This window comes from Brassica oleracea, chromosome C8 (assembly GCF_000695525.1).
Source record: "Brassica oleracea var. oleracea cultivar TO1000 chromosome C8, BOL, whole genome shotgun sequence".
Taxonomy (NCBI): Eukaryota; Viridiplantae; Streptophyta; class Magnoliopsida; order Brassicales; family Brassicaceae; genus Brassica; species Brassica oleracea.
In genome coordinates, this window is record NC_027755.1 from 19,847,006 (window position 1) to 19,870,133 (window position 23,128).

Below are 23,128 nucleotides of genomic sequence, written 5' to 3' on the forward strand. Positions count from 1 at the left end.
CATCATGGAAGGAATTTCCAGAGGTCTTTTGTACCTTCACAGAGATTCAAGTCCTAAGATCATACACAGAGATCTAAAAGCTAGCAACATTTTGTTAGATGACAATCTAAATCCAAAGATTTCTGATTTTGGACTTGCAAGAGTTTTTGAAGCGAATGAAGATGCAGCAGAAACAAGAAGAGTTGTTGGAACATAGTAAGTATATATCCATTCCCTACAAAGTACACAAACAAGACATTTTGAAACCAATATGAATGAAAGTTTTGTTATTGCAGCGGCTATATGTCACCTGGGTATGCAATGGAAGGTTACTTTTCTGAAAAATCAGACGTTTTCAGCTTAGGGGTTATCTTTCAAGAGATCATAAGTGGGAGAAGAAACTCTTACAAGGAAGAAAATATTCTCAATCTTTTACCTTATGTAAGTATGTATTAATATTCAGTGTTTAGTAACTTTACTAGCTTTGAAACTTACCTTTACATTTGTGTTTTACAGGCGTAGAACTTGTGGAATGATGGGGAGGCTGCTTCTCTAGTGAATCCAACATTCTTTGATGAGTGTTTTGAGAAAGAAATAGCCAAATGTGTTCAAATTGGTTTGTTATGTGTGCAAGAACTTCCAAACGATAGACCGAATGTTTCAAATGTGATTTGGATGCTAACGACCGAGAATGCAAACCTCCCCGAGGCGAAGCAGCCTGCGTTTATAGCGAGAAGGTAAGTTTCTGTGGCTGGGTCTTCTGACAGGATGATGTAGCTGAAGCTACGATAAATACAAAGATTCTTATTTAGTCTTAGATTACCTAAGAATCGTTGTCTTCTTGATTCGTCGAGAACTTTCAAGTTCTAACCGTAACAAGGACATAAAGGGTTTCAAACCTCTCTTTTATAAATCAATCAATAATCTGAATACAAACTCAAGCATGAGCGGCTATATATAAGAAAACCATAAAAACCCTAAACATCAGAGATAATTATCTTAATAATAAATAAAACACTAAATAATAAAACTTTGTTGTTATGCCTATGTTTATTGGCTAGGTTATTGATTAAAAGATGTTATTTCAAAGAAGTTATGTTAGGTTCACTTATATGTACAAGTTCATTGAAACATTGAAATATTTTTCAATTGGGTTTTCGAAGACACAAACAATGACATTGAATCCATTCATCTCTGAACTTCCACACAGTTCAAAACAACACCCAGAAAAAAAAACATGATTAAAATAGTATTCTTCTTTTATTAGAAAACACTCTAGGATCACTAAAATAATACTAGACATATATATTTTTGATGACAAAACTTTTCGTGATCAAAAACTTGAGGTATTGGCTTCATGGTTGATAATTCATCACTACACATAACAATGTTTTCGAATGTATCTATACGTTTAAAGTTTAAGCCGTTGTAGTCTTTGGCTGCCAAATCTTTGAGAGCAAGATCATTATGATAAAGAGCAGCATTGATTTACAAGCATTTGGGTTGCAGTTTATCTTCTTCTTTAGGAATCGTATTCTTGAGAAAATATGATAACAATAATTTATTCTTCTTACTCTTAGTGCTGATTGTAGATTCGAGAAATGAAAATTACAGGTTCATTCATGTAAGAACTAGAATAAGAATATGAGACACAAAATATTCATTTCAATAAATAATTCTTGGGTTTATAGCAAAAAAAAGTATATATATATATATAATAATGTTACCATTTTGCATTATTTATTAGATATATTGCAAAATGTAAAAAATGTACAGAAAATGTACCATGTGTGAGCCCACAAGACAAGAGGTTTTGGCATGAATCTTGGTTTTTGTCTCCATAGCAAGTCTTGACTATGAAAGAGAGGAACATGTAATCATCGAGATAAATCATATATACTTGGAGGCTGATGGAAGATCCGAAAAATAGATGGCTACGAGAAACAAGAAGACAAAGGAAAAAAAAACTGAGACATTTCTATGATTCGTCATTGTAAGAGGAGAATATGGTTTCAGTTTCTTTTGGGATAAGGTGGTCCTTTTAAAGAGTCAATCATGACTTAATTAGATTGTTATTTGGAGTGTATTTATTATAATTACTTCGGAGATTTATTTTTTGGTGTGTGTTAATTATCACTAGCTTATTAGTAATGAAGGTGTGGGTGTATTTGCCGCTCAATAACTTTTTAGTATGTACTTTCTAAAATTTGTTAGGCAAATTTGGATTGTCGAAAAAAGTTAAATGCAAAATTCATTTACTATCCCCGTTAACTTCATTGTTCGATTATGAATTGTTTTCACATCTAATTAGCGATATCTAGCTATACATTTGTATAACGGTAACATGTAATGCAAGTTAAAAGATATATTTTAGCATTTGAAAAAGTGTTGGTCGAAATAATGTAGTGCAATGTTTAACTAAATAACAAGTTACAAATGTGAGGTGCATGATCCAGCCGCCATATATTTACTGATTTAGTGTATTTGAGTTATTATCTTTATCGTATTTTGATTTTTCACTATTTTTTACTATTTTTTTAATATTTTTTTCTTAATTTTTCCTAGAGTCGGTATTGTTTAGAATCAAAATAAAAGTGCTATTTTGGTCATTTTATTTTTTGAGAGCTATTTTTGTGACCAAAACTTAAAAATGAATATTTGAGAGAACTGCTTATATTTTTATGTAACCAAACCAAATTGTTTAAAAATTTGTATTTTCTTAATCATTATGCAAAAACCTTAAATGCCAAGGTTTTTTTTATTATGTGTGTAAAATAAAATTTTATCAAGTTTGAAATTTTCACACATTTGGCATTCAAAATAACTATAACTTATTAGTAAATAAAAATAAATTGGAGGATAAATTTTATAAAAAAAAGATACCAACTCAGTTAAACATTAAGAAAAAAATAAGTAAAAATAAATTAAATATTTGACAAATATAACATAAATACACTAACGAGTAAATACATGGTAACTGAATCATCCAGTTATCAAACCACTATTAGAGAAGAAAATATAAAAAGTCAATTTCATGGTACAAAAAAAATCTCAAAACAAAACCAAACAAAAATGTTGTTTTCTATCCACAAGTGCAACATAAGGGAGACTCGGGATCTAGCTCCAGTTAAGGGAGTGGTAAAAACATTTTTCGGACGTCTGTTGGGTCCTTATTCAACCGTCGTATTTATGAAGTCTTTCATTGACGACTTCATTGATTCATCAGATTGGGTTTCGCGAAGCGTCGTACTACGGTGAATATCAAAACAACGGCTAGGAACAGATACAATCAATAGAGTTAAATGGGAGGAATTCAAAGCAATAAAAAAAATCCGAAAAGCTGCATAATTCACAATGTAAAAACGTCTAGAAAGAAAGTAGTTGCTTAGATCTAGCGGAGTTCCCCTACAAGGAAGGACTTTGTTTACAACTAGTTTTAGGTGATTTTTAGTTAACTATGTTTGCAGTTTATCTAAATGGTAAATTTTTATATTTGTATTATTGAGAGATAATAGAAAAAAAAGTAATGATAAAGATTTGTTTATTAAATACCAAATTAATAATGTTTCTAATGAAATATGACTTTGGCTAATTTTTGGTATTACTATACAAAACTATATAGGATAAACAGTCATACTTTTGTTTTTTTATCAATATAAAACATACCATCATACCAGCCAGGTGAAAACTGTTGACAATATTTTCACTATTATTGTAATTTCTTTTATTTAATATAACGTTATTTATTCAAAATGATATTCATCAGTTTTTATTTAATTTATCATGATTTATCCAAAATGGTATATTTCATCTCTTTTGTAAATCATATGTGGTTTTTGTTTACAAAATAAATCTGTTTTATCCATACTAAACAACTATCCAAGAGACTCAGCAGTCAACAATCCATGATAAACAATTTTAGTAAAGTATTATAGAAAAACTAATCCATAACATATTACTCTTTCTGTTTCATATAATTTATCGTTTTATAGTTTGAAATTTGTTTCATTTTAATGTTGTTTTATGTTTTCAATGCATTTCTTTTGATGAGTTTTCAATTTTACTCTTATTCTCTTAACTCATTAATTAGGATAATCAAACAAAAAAACATGTTAATAAAATATTTTCTTGATTAAAGAAAATTAGTTACAATTTTTTTATTTGTTGCTATTTTTATGGAAAAAAATTAGTGTTATTAGTGGTATTTTTCTATAAAATATCAATTATTTATATGTTATTAATTACTAAAATATCTATAATTAGTTAATAAATATAGAATAAATTAGAAAATAAATTTGGCAATTCTCTCAAATAGTCATTTTTAAGTTTTTGTTACAAAAGTAACCCTCAAAAATAAAATGACCGAAATAGCACTTTTTATTTTGAAAATTTTAATATTTATTTTTATTTTAAAAAATTGAACTCATCCCCAAAACCCAACCCCTTAACTCTAAACCATAAATCTTAGATTAGTTAACCTTAAAAATATAAATACATATTTACCCTTCAATAAAACCCCTTTTGGTTATTTTCCTCCTTGAAAATATTTTTGTGAAAATAAACTAAAAAAGATTATCTAAAGGAATTTCTCTACAAATATTATTAAATAAAATTAATACAACCAATACAAAAAGCTATTGCAGTAGGTCCCTAATTTCAAATTACATTAATTTCAAAAAATGAAAACATTATTTATTTTACAATAAAAATATTTTTCTAAGACACCACTTATAATGAAATGGAGGGAGTATCTAATAAATACATCCTATCACCATATATTTATTGGTTTATTGTATTTGTGTTATTATATCACATATTGTTTTACATTTTTACAACTTTTTCTTACAATTTTTAAACTTTTCATAGCAATTTTTTTATTCTGGTTTTGATTTGGATTTATGAATAATTTAATTATTCGCCAAATCACCAACACTCTGGGTCGGTTCTGTTAAACCATTGTCAAAATCAAATCAGAACAGCGAAAGGAGAACATAACATAGTCCATGCAGCCCCAAAATAAGCAAACGTCATAATTGTTCAATTAAGAATTTAAGCGAGTTAAACAATATACATAGTACATGCAGCCCCAAACCTCTGTACACAAAGAATCAAGATCTTCTCCTTAATATTTAGCAAAATCATGACAAACATTATTAGATATCCCCTATATATTAATTTTAGAGCATTACAACATGTTTTTGTAGCCACGTGTCATCACTATGATGATTCTTAGAATCTTTAGAAAAATAAATTATTTCATATAAATATATATTATATTTTTTTATTAAACTATCTATCAAATTGATTAATAGTATATAAAATAATAGTAGGATATAAAAGAATATTCGTAATTTTTTACTTAAATAAAAACTATGGAATTACTTAATATGATCAACATGTATATGACAATTAATGATTGTGACTAATACAATCAACATATATATGACAATTAATGATTGTGACTAATACATATTTGATAACAATTTTTGTATTTTTTTAATTTTATATTATTTAAAAAAATTTGTCAATCACATTAAGCATAAAATAAACAAATTTAGATTTTTTCATATATGTTATATTTTTAATTTTTTAAAAAACGACTATAAATGGTAAAAATCTCATATTGAAAATTTTGTGATCAATAGTTTAACTTTTTTTTTTTGTTGAAACAAGATACAAATGATCATAAATCGTATGAATATGAAGTCTTATTAATAGATATTCATATTATATATATATATATTAATATCATTTAAATTATATTATGTAGTATATAAAATATATAAATATGTTAACTTCAAAAATTGTATTAAAAAAATTATTGAGATCTTAATATTTTAATTTTGAAATTTGTATTGATAAATCTCACATTAAAATTTTGTGATTATTAAATTTTTGTTACAATAAATATACAAATGTTAATAAAATTATGAGTAAGAAGTGTCAATAATTAATATTTATATTAAAATATACTATATATTTATGTCAATATCACTAAATTTTAATTATATACCATATACAGTAAATAAAATGATTGTTTTAATTTATTTACCAAAAGCATGACTGTGAATAAACAAAATATATTGGTTTTGATTTATGTGTTTACTCTAATATGTATATAGTTTTATGTATATGAATTATTTTTAAAATAAATGATTTCTAATATGTTATTTGATCTTGACAATCTCAAAAATATATTTCTTCTAGGATTGGTAAATATATTTTTAAACCGAACTAGTGAATATATACTAGACAGACATTTAAATTTCAAGCTTGCGCTTATATTCTATAACAGTTTGATACATTAAGTTTTAACACTAATCTGTGAATAGAGTTTTTCAGTGTTTTTCAAAATTTTGATTCTTAGATATGTATTTGGAGTGGAAATAGTTTTTACAAATGTCTATCATTTTAAATTGACACTAATGTAATTCACTGAATTCAGAGAAGAAATTAAAAAAGAAACAAAACTCATATCAGTGAAACATAAACGAGACCGAAAGCACAATTTTATAGAGGTAAAAAATGAAATCACTTATAAAGAGTCAATAGTAAATAAAAGAAGAGAAGAAAACCTAATCTCCTTTCGTTGTTTAACAATTGATGTTGTTTATCTAGTTTTTGTGATTTGTGTCAGCCGCAAAATTCAATTTCTTTTTGTGTCAAATATCAGTCTCATAACGTTTCAGATGCAATGAATCAAATAAAGTTGTCTGCAGGCAACACAACGGATTTGATTTGCAGACAATTGATTTATGTGTAAGATTATATGAAAATGTTCTTTATGATACTGATCATCATATTCTCACAGCTTTGTCAGCCAAGAAATACTTCAATGTACATGTTTATATCTCCGGCTCAAATGCCAATATAGGTACATGTCGTGATGAATTAGTAGAAATGAAGCCAAGACTAGAAGTCTTGATCACGAGAAGTAATGTCATTTCAAATATATATTCCATTATTGTGTGTATTCTTAACTGTTACCTACAAGACGAAAAAACACAATGTTAATATACTATTATGATATTGTTTGGTCTGGTAACTAATAAAAGTTTGTCATGATGTCATGATGAATTTTATCTATATATGTTTAGTTCGATTCTCCTGCTCCATGCATTATTTTCGTTAAAATTGTGCCAAAACATTTTTTTTTTGAAAGTTAAAGCATTCAATGTTTCTCCTTTTCTCTTTCTCTTGCTTTCATAATTTAGATAATTTATAAATTACAGATTTAGTTAGAGTAAAAAAATACAAAACAACACACTTTACTATACAATGAATTGTGAGTCTTATTCCAAATATGTGTTACATCAAGTAAGAAAAAAATTAGAAGTTATCCAAACTATAAAAAGAGAAAAAGAAGCATTGAATGCCTGGAGCAGATCTGTATGATATGTTAGCATTTACGGCTAACAAAGAAAAAAACAAACAAAATCTGTTCACGTTTAAATGTGAAAATATATTTCAGCCTATATAAATTTAACATAACTTTCCAAGCACTTTAAACAGAAAATGGCTGCCTATTTGAAAAAAAACGTTTTCTTGGTTCTTACAATTGTTGTACTTCTTTTTGTTTTGTCATCATCATATGGAAACTTTAGTATGATGGTTACAAAAAATGAGATCAACAACATATGCACAAAAAAATATGTCAATTCTTCACTTTGTTATGAGCTCCTAAAATCAACCCCTAAGATTGCAACTTTAGATTTTTCTGGCCTCGTTAAATATCTGATCAAATATCAGTCTCATAACGTTTCAGATGCAATGAATCAAATAAAGTTGTCTGCAGGCAACACAACGGATTTGATTTGCAGACAATTGATTTATGTGTAAGATTATATGAAAATGTTCTTTATGATACTGATCATCATATTCTCACAGCTTTGTCAGCCAAGAAATACTTCAATGTACATGTTTATATCTCCGGCTCAAATGCCAATATAGGTACATGTCGTGATGAATTAGTAGAAATGAAGCCAAGACTAGAAGTCTTGATCACGAGAAGTAATGTCATTTCAAATATATATTCCATTATTGTGTGTATTCTTAACTGTTACCTACAAGACGAAAAAACACAATGTTAATATACTATTATGATATTGTTTGGTCTGGTAACTAATAAAAGTTTGTCATGATGTCATGATGAATTTTATCTATATATGTTTAGTTCGATTCTCCTGCTCCATGCATTATTTTCGTTAAAATTGTGCCAAAACATTTTTTTTTTTTTTGAAAGTTAAAGCATTCAATGTTTCTCCTTTTCTCTTTCTCTTGCTTTCATAATTTAGATAATTTATAAATTACAGATTTCGTTGGTGTAAAAAATACAAAACAACCAGGGGCGGAGCTACATTAGACCCCCATAAAATTGTAAAATTTCATTTGTATTCTTAACTGTTACCTACAAGACGAAAAAACACAATGTTAATATACTATTATGATATTGTTTGGTCTGGTAACTAATAAAAGTTTGTCATGATGTCATGATGAATTTTATCTATATATGTTTAGTTCGATTCTCCTGCTCCATGCATTATTTTCGTTAAAATTGTGCCAAAACATTTTTTTTTTGAAAGTTAAAGCATTCAATGTTTCTCCTTTTCTCTTTCTCTTGCTTTCATAATTTAGATAATTTATAAATTACAGATTTAGTTAGAGTAAAAAAATACAAAACAACACACTTTACTATACAATGAATTGTGAGTCTTATTCCAAATATGTGTTACATCAAGTAAGAAAAAAATTAGAAGTTATCCAAACTATAAAAAGAGAAAAAGAAGCATTGAATGCCTGGAGCAGATCTGTATGATATGTTAGCATTTACGGCTAACAAAGAAAAAAACAAACAAAATCTGTTCACGTTTAAATGTGAAAATATATTTCAGCCTATATAAATTTAACATAACTTTCCAAGCACTTTAAACAGAAAATGGCTGCCTATTTGAAAAAAAACGTTTTCTTGGTTCTTACAATTGTTGTACTTCTTTTTGTTTTGTCATCATCATATGGAAACTTTAGTATGATGGTTACAAAAAATGAGATCAACAACATATGCACAAAAAAATATGTCAATTCTTCACTTTGTTATGAGCTCCTAAAATCAACCCCTAAGATTGCAACTTTAGATTTTTCTGGCCTCGTTAAATATCTGATCAAATATCAGTCTCATAACGTTTCAGATGCAATGAATCAAATAAAGTTGTCTGCAGGCAACACAACGGATTTGATTTGCAGACAATTGATTTATGTGTAAGATTATATGAAAATGTTCTTTATGATACTGATCATCATATTCTCACAGCTTTGTCAGCCAAGAAATACTTCAATGTACATGTTTATATCTCCGGCTCAAATGCCAATATAGGTACATGTCGTGATGAATTAGTAGAAATGAAGCCAAGACTAGAAGTCTTGATCACGAGAAGTAATGTCATTTCAAATATATATTCCATTATTGTGTGTATTCTTAACTGTTACCTACAAGACGAAAAAACACAATGTTAATATACTATTATGATATTGTTTGGTCTGGTAACTAATAAAAGTTTGTCATGATGTCATGATGAATTTTATCTATATATGTTTAGTTCGATTCTCCTGCTCCATGCATTATTTTCGTTAAAATTGTGCCAAAACATTTTTTTTTTTTTTGAAAGTTAAAGCATTCAATGTTTCTCCTTTTCTCTTTCTCTTGCTTTCATAATTTAGATAATTTATAAATTACAGATTTCGTTGGTGTAAAAAATACAAAACAACCAGGGGCGGAGCTACATTAGACCCCCATAAAATTGTAAAATTTCATTTAAATGCTAAGGAAAAAATTGATTGCCCCAGGTGAAAAATATTTATTCCCCCCCCCCTTCCCAGCACAATCAGTTCGCAAAGTTCAATACTGTATAAAGTTTCCATTATTTCTGTTTTGTTAACATTATTATGTTGCCTTATTTAATTTGAACATTAAACCATTATTTCCATTTTTATATAATGAAAATGATTTTCTTTCTTCAAGAACAGTTTGCTTGATAGTTTTACTGAACAGAAAATTAATATATATTTATCTAATAAGTAAATATACTCAATGACAATAAAAATACAATATTTTTATTTTAGTGATTATCTGTTTATTTTATGAGTGAAAAATCTTCTTAAAAAAATTATTTATGATTTTGTTCTTTTCATCATTTTGAAGTACCATAAATTTTAAGGAAGACATTTTAAATTATAATCAATATTTTTTTATAAAAAAAATTGGTTTTATAAACTATATTCTATAATGAATTTATATAGTTCACAAAAATGAATTTATTAAATAATTAATATTTAATAATAATTTTATTCAAAATTATTATTTTTCCCTGATAAATTTTTTTTCTAGCTCCACCAGTGAAAACAACACAGATTTTGGAATGAATCTTCGCAGAAGTTCTCAGTTTAAATTGCAAATTTTCACTTGAGAAGAATATCACAAAGATAATACAAATATATTTAATGCGGCCATTTTCGTGAGTTATATGAGTTATGATTTTTTTTTTATAACATAAGGCAAAGAGAGCTTGGACACCGTACATCCAAACATAATTGTAGGAGCACGCGTCGAGCACAGTTCAGAGACAAAGGAAAAGAAAAGAAAAAAACTAGGTAGGGTAGAAAGAGGAGCGACAACAGAGCTCCCAACCCAAAGGTAACACACGGTCAGAGCACATGCTAGCATCAACACGCACTAGCTAATCTTGCCTCCGACTCCAGCTAATATTGCATATTCTCAAAGATCAAGGCATTTCGCGCTTTCCAAATCTGCCACAAGACCCAAGGAAACACTCTGTTTTGAATATAAGGAGCGCGTCTACCATTAGCGAAAATGAGGTGATAGACATTAAGGAAAACAGAGGAGCTTGAGAACCCATTGGCAAAAGGGCATAGGAAAAGAAGATGACAAATAGACTCAGAGCCCGATAGACACATTTTGCATCTGGAATCCAACTGAAGGCCTCTCGAATTCAAACGTTCTTTCACCGGCACTGCTCCTGCCATCACTCTCCACAAAAAATGTTTCAACTTCGATGGAGCTTTAACTTTCCAAATAGCTTTCCAGAGATTCTTTTCAATTGGTGGCAGACCAACAGCAACATGAAGTGGTTGTTGACGCTCTCTCAAGAGCTCTAGGAGTTTCCTACCAGACTGAGACGAGTAATAATTACCATTAGAAGTATAGCCCCATTTAAACGAATCCTTCCTATCACTGTGAGGTTTCACTTTGAGGATCAACTCGGCATCCTCATGTGTGAAAGTCTGTCTAACCAGGCTGACATTCCATCTACACGACCCTGCTACAAAGAGATCCGATATCCTCAACGTAAGGTCCACCATACTATCTTGCCTGTACATTGGTATTTTTGGGACATCATCAATGATCCATTTCTCACACCAGACATTAGTATCTCTACCATCCCCTACCTCCCGAACCAGACCTTCCTTCAACAGTTCTCTACCAAACATGAGACTACGCCACGCGAAAGATGGTCGAGACCCCATTCCACATTCCAGAAAAGAACTACGTTGGTAATACCTACTCCTAAGCACTCGCGCCACAAGAGAGTCCGGCCGCGACCAGATCCTCCAAACTTGTTTGCAGAGTAACGCTTGATTAAACTGCTCAGTATCGTGAAAACCTAAACCACCCTCCTCTTTATACCGACAATGAGTTATCATTTATGAATCGAATTATTACAATCTAAACAGGATCATTCAAAAAATTATTGAAACAGGATCATTCAAAAAAAAAAATCTCATTAAGGACATTTTACTTTTGATTTTGGGCTTATTACAAATGCAACCCAAATTATTCATTAACAAAATGTTCAAATTTGAAAATCCGTTAATACCCTTTTAAGAAAAACAATTTATTATACACAAATAAAATTTTAATCTTGAATATAGCCCATAAAATCAAACGTTTTATGGTCATACTTAAGTCTACACATAAATTCATTAATAACTATATCTTTTTGAAAATCAATTATACAAAAATCAATAGGAAAACAGCTTTAACCACGCATGTTTATTATTAAAAACATAATTACTCAAAATTACAATATAACAATATACTACAATAGTAAGAGTACAGTCTATCGGGATCCTATCATTTTTTTTAGAAATTAAATTCATTTACTTGAGGCCACATGTTTGTTTCTTTTAGATTTTGTTAATTCAAATTATTTTTATAAAAAATATCTCCAACTGGTTAATATTAGGTTTTTGTGTTTTAAAAGAGTTTTATCAGATTTTTAATTAACGAGTTTTCAATGAATACAAATCGAATCATATACAGAACTACAGATCTACTAGTTCGGCCATGGATCTAGGCCAAATTGAAAATACTGTTTGAAAATATTATAATAGATTTTTTTTAAATCTTTGTTTATTAGTAAAAAATTATAAATTCATGAAAATTTTATCAAAATGGTCAACAAAAAACATATATGCGCTTTGAAAGAATGGATAGTAGTTTCTAAATTGAATAGGGATAAAAATAGTGTATATTTATGGTTGGAACTATGATACTAATATATGACAAAAAAACTCATTTTTATTTACTCGATAATTCATCTCGTTACTATATTTCAATAATGAGATTATATTGGTCTTCAATATATAATATATACTATTAAGGCACACATATCATTTAAATATATTTTGAACAAATACCACACTTTGAAAGAAAAAGAAAAATGATAAAAACATAAAAATTCAATTGTTAAGATTCAAAACAAAGAAAATAATAGTAATTTTAAATCAATTTTGGATAGATAAGTGGAAAATATCCGCGCTTAAAAAAACTAGTTTTAATTAAAAATATCGGATATTTACGAAGATAAAATTTATGTATTGCTTTGAACAAAATAAATTATATATTGAATTATCAGATGACAAAAAAAAAAAAATATATATATATTGAATTATCTTGAAGGCCCAAGCTGAGTTAATGCTTGTATTATCTTAAATTTAAAATCAAAATGCTTAAACCTATTACAATATTGAATGTATGGACTTTAAAGAACCGAAAATTTATATCAACTAATTAAAACATAGTACTAGAGTTTCTTCAAGGATATTTTTTCAAAAATTATATTAATAATTAACTGAAGATTTTTTGATAAAGTTGAGAAACACATGTAAAAACTCTCACATGAGTTTCTCAATGTTATTGATTAATTAATATATTTTTTTGAAAGATGTTTCTACAAAATTTCTAATGCGGATAGTCGTTGACAAACAACAAACATTTAGTTGACTATTTCATAGTTAAAAAAAAAAACATTTAGTTGGCTTTAAGAAAGGATGAACGGGTTTTGCGATGATCATCTCGAAGCCGAGACCTACATGCATTTGGGAAGTGGCTCTGGTTTGGACATAGAACGACCATCAATGTCCAAAGTTTCAAGTTGAAGAATCTTTGTACTCTTACAAGTTTATGTGGTTTACCCCTTTCTACATATCTACAATTTACTACGTCCAGACTCCACGTTATTGCAATGTTTCTTCAATTTCCGTTAACTATCTGCCAAGTATAGGGACAAGTGCCTATTCCGACAACAATAAGAGCCGAACAAGTGGCACGTGACTATCTCAACTTTTAACAATGTGCCAAACTATCGTTAACCCAACAAAATGGCGTCGTTTTGATTGAATATAAAACATTTTAAACATGCTTCTTATGGGATTTGACCCTAAGACTTATCCTTTAAACTAGTTTCTTTGACCACTAGAGTAAAATTACCAAACAGTCCAAGAGATCAACATCATCAACGCACACCAGCGTCGCAACAGAGAATGAGTTTGCTCTTTGTCTTATTCCCTGACCACACCTACTCCAATCCCATCATCCATCACAGGAGGTCGAGGTGTTATTGTCCGTAACTCTTTAGCCACTCGCTCATATCGCTTCCAATATATACAACACGATTTAACAATTGCTACATGATTAATTGATTAGCGATTATGATGATTCTAATCGTGCCATGATTAGGGAGTATAAGGATTAGGCCAATGATTCATGTCTCTGTTTGTACTACTTCTAAATCCTCTGTTCCATTACATAGAAAAAGTTGCAATTGGAGAAGACAGAAGAAACATCATAGTGTATATAATTTTAAATTTGTACTAATATCTTGAAAGTATAGCTAAGTCTAGTGGTTGAAAAGTATGGTTTAAAGGGTAACAAGGCTTGATTTCATCCTGCAAGGAACATAATTTTAATTGTGTCTTTTATTAAAATGATGTTGTTTTAGTGATTTAACGGTTGACTAACTTATGTTGCTGGCAATGTAAAATTAGTCACGTTTTTAAAAAGTTTAATTTTTTTTTGAATTATAATGGAGTTGGAGTAATATTTAGCAAAGTCATTTTTCCGGGTCGTATTTAATATGACTGAAATTGTTGAGGTCGGAATAGACTCTTTTCCCACCAAATATACAAATTAACCATATTTTTTTATATGACTTAAACAAGCTACATCTTAAAACACTATTAAGTTCGGTGTTTTGACTCGAAAATCTGCGTTACAAATAATCTCAGTTTTCTAGATGAAAAAATGGTGAATTCACCATAGTAGCAAAAAAATTAACAAATAACCATAGCTTGGAAAGTGTGTCAATTTAGCACATCAATAGACATTTTACTCCTTCAGAAATGCATGAGCGTTTGCATTACAAACACAATAACCAAATACCATTCTACTTATATAAACGATATAGAATAGTCTGTTTCAAAAATAAATACAACTATAAAAGAAAATTAATTATATTAGTATTGTTTATTTGTATAGTTCATATGGTGAAATTAACAATCTGTCTTGAACAGTGTTTTTTGGGTCGCACAATATTGGTATACAAGCCAAAAAAAAACCCTTTATATCTTCAGTTTCCATAGACATATAGGATTAAAGATAGGAGCAGATGTGTCCTAAGTTAAACAGTTCAACAGAATACATCCATGTATTTACCTAATTATGAAGAAAGTGGTCTATAAAGAATGCAATTTCTTTGAGGGAGGGAGAAAGAGAGGGAGAGATATTGAATGTTTTGAAACAATTCTATTCTATGATACATAAATAGAATATAATAAAAAAAATAGAATATAATACAACAATATATTATTTGAACAGAGAAAAAAAAAGAGATAAAGATGAAGGAAAAAGAGAGAGGAAAATAAAGATGGAAATAGGGCATAAACATATATGAAACACGAAAAAAATAGAAATTGTAGCTACAATTCTATTCTACTTTTTATAAATAGAATATATTTGTATTATAACTGCATATATATAATTTTACAAATATATGTTAGTTTTACAAAATTCAAAAATGTCATATACAAAAAAAAATCTATGCTTTTTATAAACATATAAAAAATTTGAATATATAATTTTTAAACTTATAAAGTTAATTAAAAAGAGAATTGAAAGTAAGAAAGGATAATAGAGTAAATATTATAGAAATATCATAGCCATTTGATTGTAATGGGTATAGGCTTAATTGTGTTATTTGCTATAGTCATGTTGCCAAATTTCCCTGACAAAAATAGTCTCAGTTTTTCTGAAATTTGAGGAATCGTATTCTTGAGCAAATATAAGAATAATTTATTCTCTTCTTACTCTTAGTGCCGATAGCAGATTTTAGAAATGAAAATCACAGATTCGTTGGTGTAAGAACTAGAATTAGGATAGGAAACACAAATATTCATTTCATTTAATAACTTCTCAATTTTAGGGCTTATAACAGAAAATAATGCAAATATATAATGTTAATCATTTAGATATAGTTAATTAAGAAAATCATATGAAACTTAGTGTAATCAAAGTCGTTCCTCGTAAGGAACTCCGGTAGATCTAATCCACGACTCTCCTTGTAGAAGTTTTCCCACCGTAAATTGTTCAGCTTCTTTGGGATCTGTTATCACTTTGAATCCTTTCCACGTGACTCTCTTGACTGTACCAGCTCCTGGGCCGCTGTTTTGGTATTCTCCGTAGAACAAAGTAGACAGACGTCGTTCGTCGTTGTCCCACGGAGCCCAACCGGCCGGATCAATGAGATCATCTATGGCGGACTTCATAAATACTACTGTTGCATAGTCACCCCACGGTCGTCCTAAAAATGTCTTTACTGTTCCCTTAACTGGAATGAGATCTTGAGCCGCCCTTATTTTGCACTTGTGAATAGAAAACCACGTGTCCCTGCTTTGGGTTTGGCACTGTTGAGCAGTTATCATGTTCTGTTGCCCCTGGAGTGGTTTTCGGGCCACAATGTCGCAGTTCTGGAACACAGCTGTTGCTTGTCCACAGATAAAGTCGACCGTCCCAGTGATGTAACACTCGCGGTAAAATTGTCGCTCAATGTGGGCATAGAGCGTGTCTTGATAGGCGTCCATGCGGCAACGATATATCACCGCCTTATCGGCACTGACTCTGAGAGCCACAGCTCCTTAGTTGGCCCGGCCATAAACCCCTCTCCGTCAACGGCTGAAATTGTATAAACGAGTATTAGTATTCCTAAAATCATATATTAACTTGGAAATAAAAGAAAACAATAATATTCTAGAGAAAAACATGAAAGTTACCAAGTGTTGCCGAATCGTATGTTCCTTTACCATCAACGTGGTTCCAACTACCGGTGATAGTTGTTAAGTTACTTCCCTCGCCTAGGATTGTTAGATTCGTTTTATTCTTCCCGATGATAACGTTTTCAAGGTAAGTGCCTCTCTTCACTAATATAGTATACCGCGTCTTGCTATTCTCCGGAGCAGAGGCCACTGCCTCCTTCACGGTTGTAAACTTTCCACTGCCATCCTTTGAAACAGTAACGTCTGCCTTACTTTCAAGCGCCTGTAATAATATAACATAAGAAATTCTGTGAGCGCCAATATAATAATGTTATAACAAGAAATATATGAAATTCAGTTAGGAAACTCAAGGAGCAGTAGTTATACTATAAAGAACTTAAGAGAAATTCTATAAGCAATTAAAGAAAAGGAAGTATGTTTAATCTCTTGGTTGTTGCTATTTTACTCAACAAACGTCACAATAACTAATTCACGAGGAAGAATAATTAGGGTTTTGGCTATAAATCAATGGATCCGTATTGGTTCATATTAGGCTTTATCTTGAGTAAGAAGTTAAATATATATACTCTTTGATAATTTATTATCATGATGGGCTTACTAGAAGTTAAAGAACCTAATATAAACGCTAATTCAATCAATGAAATGTTAAAGCGTAATTGTTTATAACCTCCATGGATATGTTCTTGGTGTGACCACGTTGACCTGAAGAGAAAGATGGCAACTGGGACGTGTCTGACGGATCTTGGAGTTGGTTCGAACCAGCGTCCCATGGTACGGCCAACCCAGAAGAAGAAGAAGGCAGATGGATCTTCAGGGGTTTTGCCCAAGCTCCTAGAGTAGGTACGTACAAGAGGAACCGAAGCCGGAGAAACGGGAGAAAAGACGGTGCTTCTCAGATCAGGAGAATCGACGGCAACGACAGGCTGTGAATCTCCACCAGCGACGGTTACCATAGGGCCTTTGTTAGGCACCGGCGTGGCCATGTTCTTGGTATGACCTTCACGTTGACCTGAAGGGAGAGATGGCCAGTGGGACGTCGGGTACGACAGATCTTGGAGGAGGTTCGAACCAAACTTTCGTTGTACGGACAGCGCTGAAGGAGAAAGCTTCAGTGGCTTGGCCCACGCTCCTAGAGTAGGTACAAAAGGAACCGGAGCTGGAGACACGGTTCCCAAGTCAGAAGAATCGACGGCAACGGCAGGCTGTGAATCTCCACCAGGTACAGTGTCTTCAACAGCTGCGACGGCTACGATAGCGTCTTCGTTAGTCACAGGTGATTGCATTGTGGAAGAGATCGAGATCGAGAGAGAAAGAGAGATCTTCTTTTAGTTAGGGTTTGACGTTAATTTTTTCACCAACTGGATTGCTGCTTTAAATATGAGTTCAACAGCCTATTGTGGCAAGTAAGTTATGTTCGACTTCTTTCACATAATGACGATGCACAAAATATCGTGCGAGTGGAGTTAGGTTCGACTGTGCACAAAGAAAAATCATCCATTTGGGTTTAGTTTCAAATAAATTCATTTTCTATTAATAGGTGACTATAGATAATAATTTATTATAAAATTTTGAATATATCATGTTGTATGTTCATGTGAAAAATAAATATCTCAACTAGAACAAACCATTGATAAAAAGTTACTGCACATGATAAAATTATCTTCTTTGTTTGAATTTTTTTATTTGTACCGTCATAAAGATTATAAAGGGTCATTTTACGCTAGTTACGGTACGTTGAATTTAGTAGTGCTAAATGGGGGAAAAAGGTGTACTACGACAGAGAATCATGATTATCTAGTATTTATCAGAATTTTTTAACATACATATTACCTGAGGTTATAGTAGTAAGGATATAATTTAGTTTATTAAAATTTGTTTGACCCTAACTGAAGTTTGTATTGACAAGTAGTGGTATCATTCAAATAACATTCCGAATCGGTCACATTGGATCTTGGGTATTTGACATAACCATTTTTCTTGTAAAAGACATGGCATATACCATATATATTAGCATATCAACAAAAAACTAGAAGAAAAAAAAATATATAGTGTAAATGCTGATTGTATATCTTGCACATGCATGCAAGAATAAGAAATACACGCTACTGAAATTTCGATGATAATTGACGGCTAATCTATTCATGCGTACGTACGTGTACATGCAAATCTATTAACAATAATTTTGTTGGTTTCGCATGTAATCACCATCTTAATTAATGTCATCACTTCTAACTAATTAATCTTTTTATACTTTTGATAAAATTATGAAGAGCGTGTTATATCATAAATTATTACGATGACCAACAAAAAAGCTATTTACCTTTACGTGTAATATTTAAATACTAAACAAACAATACTTGGATGAAAACTCAATTTCAGGTCGCTTAGTTACTTACGAACTGTAACCATACATTTTAATTCCATGTGAAGCTATCACTTCTTTGCGTGGATGCACAAAGAATATTTATTTACCTGTTGGCTGGTAGTGAAGAACCATTGCCAAAATTTGTCTATGGTTCTTTTTTAATCTTATAGATAATAATTTTTAAAAACCCTGAGGAAACAATTAATTCGGCATGTTGTGATCTTTCCATAGATGTCTAAGATCATTTCAAACGGTAAAATTCTTATCAAAGTATTTTTAATAATACGATAAAAAGAAATAGTAAAAAGGAAAGAAAGGGCAGCAGCTTTTCAAATGAGGGTTCGTAAGAAACCATCTAGAACATAGTTCCTCAAAAAAGAAAACCCATCTAAAACATTTTAAACCATTTGTCATCTTGTAATTGGATTTATCTTTAAAGTAAAATGAAAGTTAATTCTTAAATAAATGCATAGTGGTTTGAGATATTGGGCATTGAAAGTTAGTTCCTTATGTCAATGTAAACATACCCGTTGAGGAAAGTAGTTCTGCAGATGCATATGTTTTTCTCTCTTCCCTCTGAAGATCCTATATTAGGATTAAAGACAAACGTAATACTCAACTTGTGATTATTCATGACCACTTGTTCATAATGACATTATTATAGTTTCCCACTCAGTCTCAAGACACTGCAAAACATATATGTGTAGTGCATAATCTAACCATTAATGGTTATAGACTATGCAAACCAAATTTGGAAGATATGATAAAATTACTTATCTATAATAATAAAGCAGAGTTTTCTCTAACCTCAGCTCTCCACATCAGCACATAGCATATGGGGCTTTTGTTCACACGTGGCGTGATCTTTTCGATCATTAAAAATGTTCTTTTCTGTTTTTGTGGGCTTCGGTTTTTAAGTGTCAATCAGTGGCCCACTAATTTGTTTCTCATACTGGACCTGGATTTATTTAGGGTTTCTTTCAATAGATGTTAGAGGAGTGTCCCTTTGCGTCTCACCATATCCCAGCAACGTTTCTGTGACGTTTGCAGTTTCCGTTTTCACTTCCATTAATCCGGCGTCTCTTAATCCATTCATCGAAAACCCAGTTTCTAGATCCTCTATACCGACAAGAAAGTCCAAAGGAGTTTAGATCTTGAAGCTTTGATATATAGATTACGATTAAGATTGTAGAGTCAAGAACCAAAAGATGAGTGATACACATGTGTTATGTTGGGTTATTACACAGGCGAGAGGTTTAAAGAAGCATATGAAGAGGCTCAATGCTCCTAAATATTGGATGCTTGACAAACTTGGTGGTGCATTTGTTTATCTTCTGCTACGAGAACTTCCGTCTTATCTATGATACCAAAGGACGTTTCCGTCTTCACTCCCATCAGGGACGAGGAATCTAAGGTTTTGATCTCTCTTGCTCTTGTTAATGCTTGACATGAATGTGTACCACCAAGATTTGTTTCTTTTCTTATCTACGGTTTAAGTTTTGCAAGGTTAGAACTATCCAGTTCGAACAAAAGGGCATCCTTTTCCTGAACACATACGATGGTCGCACATTAGTAATGAAACCATTAAGATCGACTTGGGGGAGAACAAGATTGTTGAGTTCATCAAGTTTGATGTCGGGAATGTTGTGATGGTGGCTGGGGGTAGAAACAGAGGGCGTGTTAGTGGGATTAAAAATAGTGTGAAGCATAAGTGAAGCTTTGAGACTATCCACATCCAAGACTCATCAGGACATGAGTTTCCAACAAGGTTGAGGAATGTGTTCACCCTTGGCAAAGGGTCAAGGCCGTGGGTGTATACGTAAGGGTAAGGGTGTTAAGCTTACCATCATTGAAGCAGCCAGGCAAAGGCTCTCGCTAGCCAACATGCTGCTTAAGTTTGTGACTTTGAGCTATTTATTATGTCTTTTTTAGATGACTTTTATTTCACACTCACTTTGTATCTTTCGGTTTGCTTATAAGTTTGAAACTTGTGTTTTTTTTTTCTTAAATCTATTTCAAGTATTAAAAATGGATCCATGAAAAATCTATAAATAGACCGACTCTGCGTATGTTGGTTTGCTGCTCCGTTTTGAATCTTACTTTATTTTATCAAAAGTTTAAAGGTGTCAAACATTTATGTAATTTAATTGATTTGCAAAATAATCATGTAGCATGTGACATCCAAAGACAACTTATGCTACGCCCGGGTTTTCTTATATAAATTTTAATATATTTAATCTATTATATTACTATTAGAATATATAAAAATCATTTTATTTATTTTTACAAAAATATAAATTATAATTTGAATTTTAAATTCTTAGAGTGCAAACGCTAATAATATTGATATATATATACATGTATATATATATTATATGACTTAAAAACTATATGTTGTTGATTTATATCTTTAAAATAATTAAACACTGAATTTTGTTTCTTATAAATTTTATTAATGCTTTAGATATACCTTTCAATTAATTTTATTATTCTATTGCGATAAAATCGTGTAGAATTACATGTTTCAATAAAATTAAATTATTTAATTGGTTCGAGAATGTAAATTTTGGGCTTTGTTAATTTATTGTGTTTCAATCTTTTTTGCAGCATCCTTTTGTAGGATACTGACCTCTCACCCAAATGAAATAGGATGTAAATTAATATATTGTATATTACTTACCGTCACTATTTTGTTGTGAAGAGAAAAGAGTGATTTAATAGATACTAAACTAAATGTTTGAATTTAATTTATGATGTTTCAATTTTTGTTTTTTCAGTAAAAGAATAATAGTTTATTTGAAAAATGTAATTTATTTTTTACTTTTAAGAATATAATTTATTTTTTCTTTTTGAGTTTTCTATATTTCGTTATATCATATTGTAGAAGACAAATATAGTCTTCATGATTTTAGCTCCAAATATTTTAGTTTCAATATGTTTTTTTGTTGTTCAGTCTCTTAAATTTCTGGTGCACAAAAAACAGTCTCTTAGTTTTATTTTGCGTAGTAGTAGTCATGTTTGGTTTGGACATGTACTCTGTAGCGATAAGTTTGCAGATATGTTTTTATTTTTGAAATTGTGTGGTCCATAACGTTGCACTATGGTTTTGAAGTTATGGTAGTGTTTGCAGATTTTTACCTATGTCCAACTTTACGAACTAATTTTCTTTGTGTTTTTAGGTTGTATTACTGATTTTGTAAATGTGGAAGCAAAGAAAGTGGTTTTGTTTTATTGATCAATTTTATCCATTATCGATGCGGTAACGTTTTTAGAAGCTTATAACTGTGAAGGAAACTCTTTAGATACATACCTCCACTGTTTATTTCAAAAACCTCAGTCTATGATATTTGCAGCAGCGCCATTTAAGATGATATATCATTACATTCATTTAAAAAATCAATGTTTGGATAATGACAATCCAGAGGCTCAGTACATTAAGGAGTTAAATCAATACTTTTACCACCGCAAATCTATCCATCTTTACCAATCTGCAGATGGAAACTATGACAACGACACATATCTTATGATATCTTAATGTTATGCAGAGGCAATTTCGAAGAGGTAAAAAAATATGGATAAACTATCCTGGAAAAATAGTCAATTCAGGTCCGATCAATGCTAGACCATGATTAAGAATTCACTTAATGGATTCAAAATCATATTGAAGACAGATTATTCAACCAATACATCCACAATAAAGTCATTAACAGATTACCACATCCATGACTTAAACAAAGCATGCGAAGATTATTACTATTTTAAGAGGAAGAATGAATTTATTATCTTCATTCAAAAATATATTCACACAACAAAAACATGCATTGGTCTATTTTTATTGAATCAATTAGTGAAAACCACTTATGTGATTTCTCTTTGACCTAAGAAACTTCGAAACAAAGTAATACATTACTGTTACTAACCACTACCAACTAAATAAATTGGTTTCAAAACGTATCTGTATGGTTTCCTGTGGCTTATATTTTTCTTGTTTCAAAACGTATTTGTACGGTTTTCTGTTTGCTTAATGTGTAGCTAGTAAACTGTTTAGTTGATCATATATCTAAGTTAATGTGTTCTTAAACTCCCTAGTGAATGTGTTCTTAACATAGTTTCTGGTTTTTTGTGCAGGCCAACGAACATGGGACAAGACTATAGCTACAC

At 30.5% G+C, this 23,128-nt stretch overlaps 1 pseudogene; it reads right to left on the bottom strand.

Annotated features, from left to right (window-relative positions):
* Positions 1 to 15,837: 15,837 nt before the first annotated feature.
* LOC106308889 lies at positions 15,838 to 17,885 on the bottom strand (annotated as a pseudogene).
* Between the last annotated feature and the right edge of the window lie 5,243 nt (positions 17,886 to 23,128).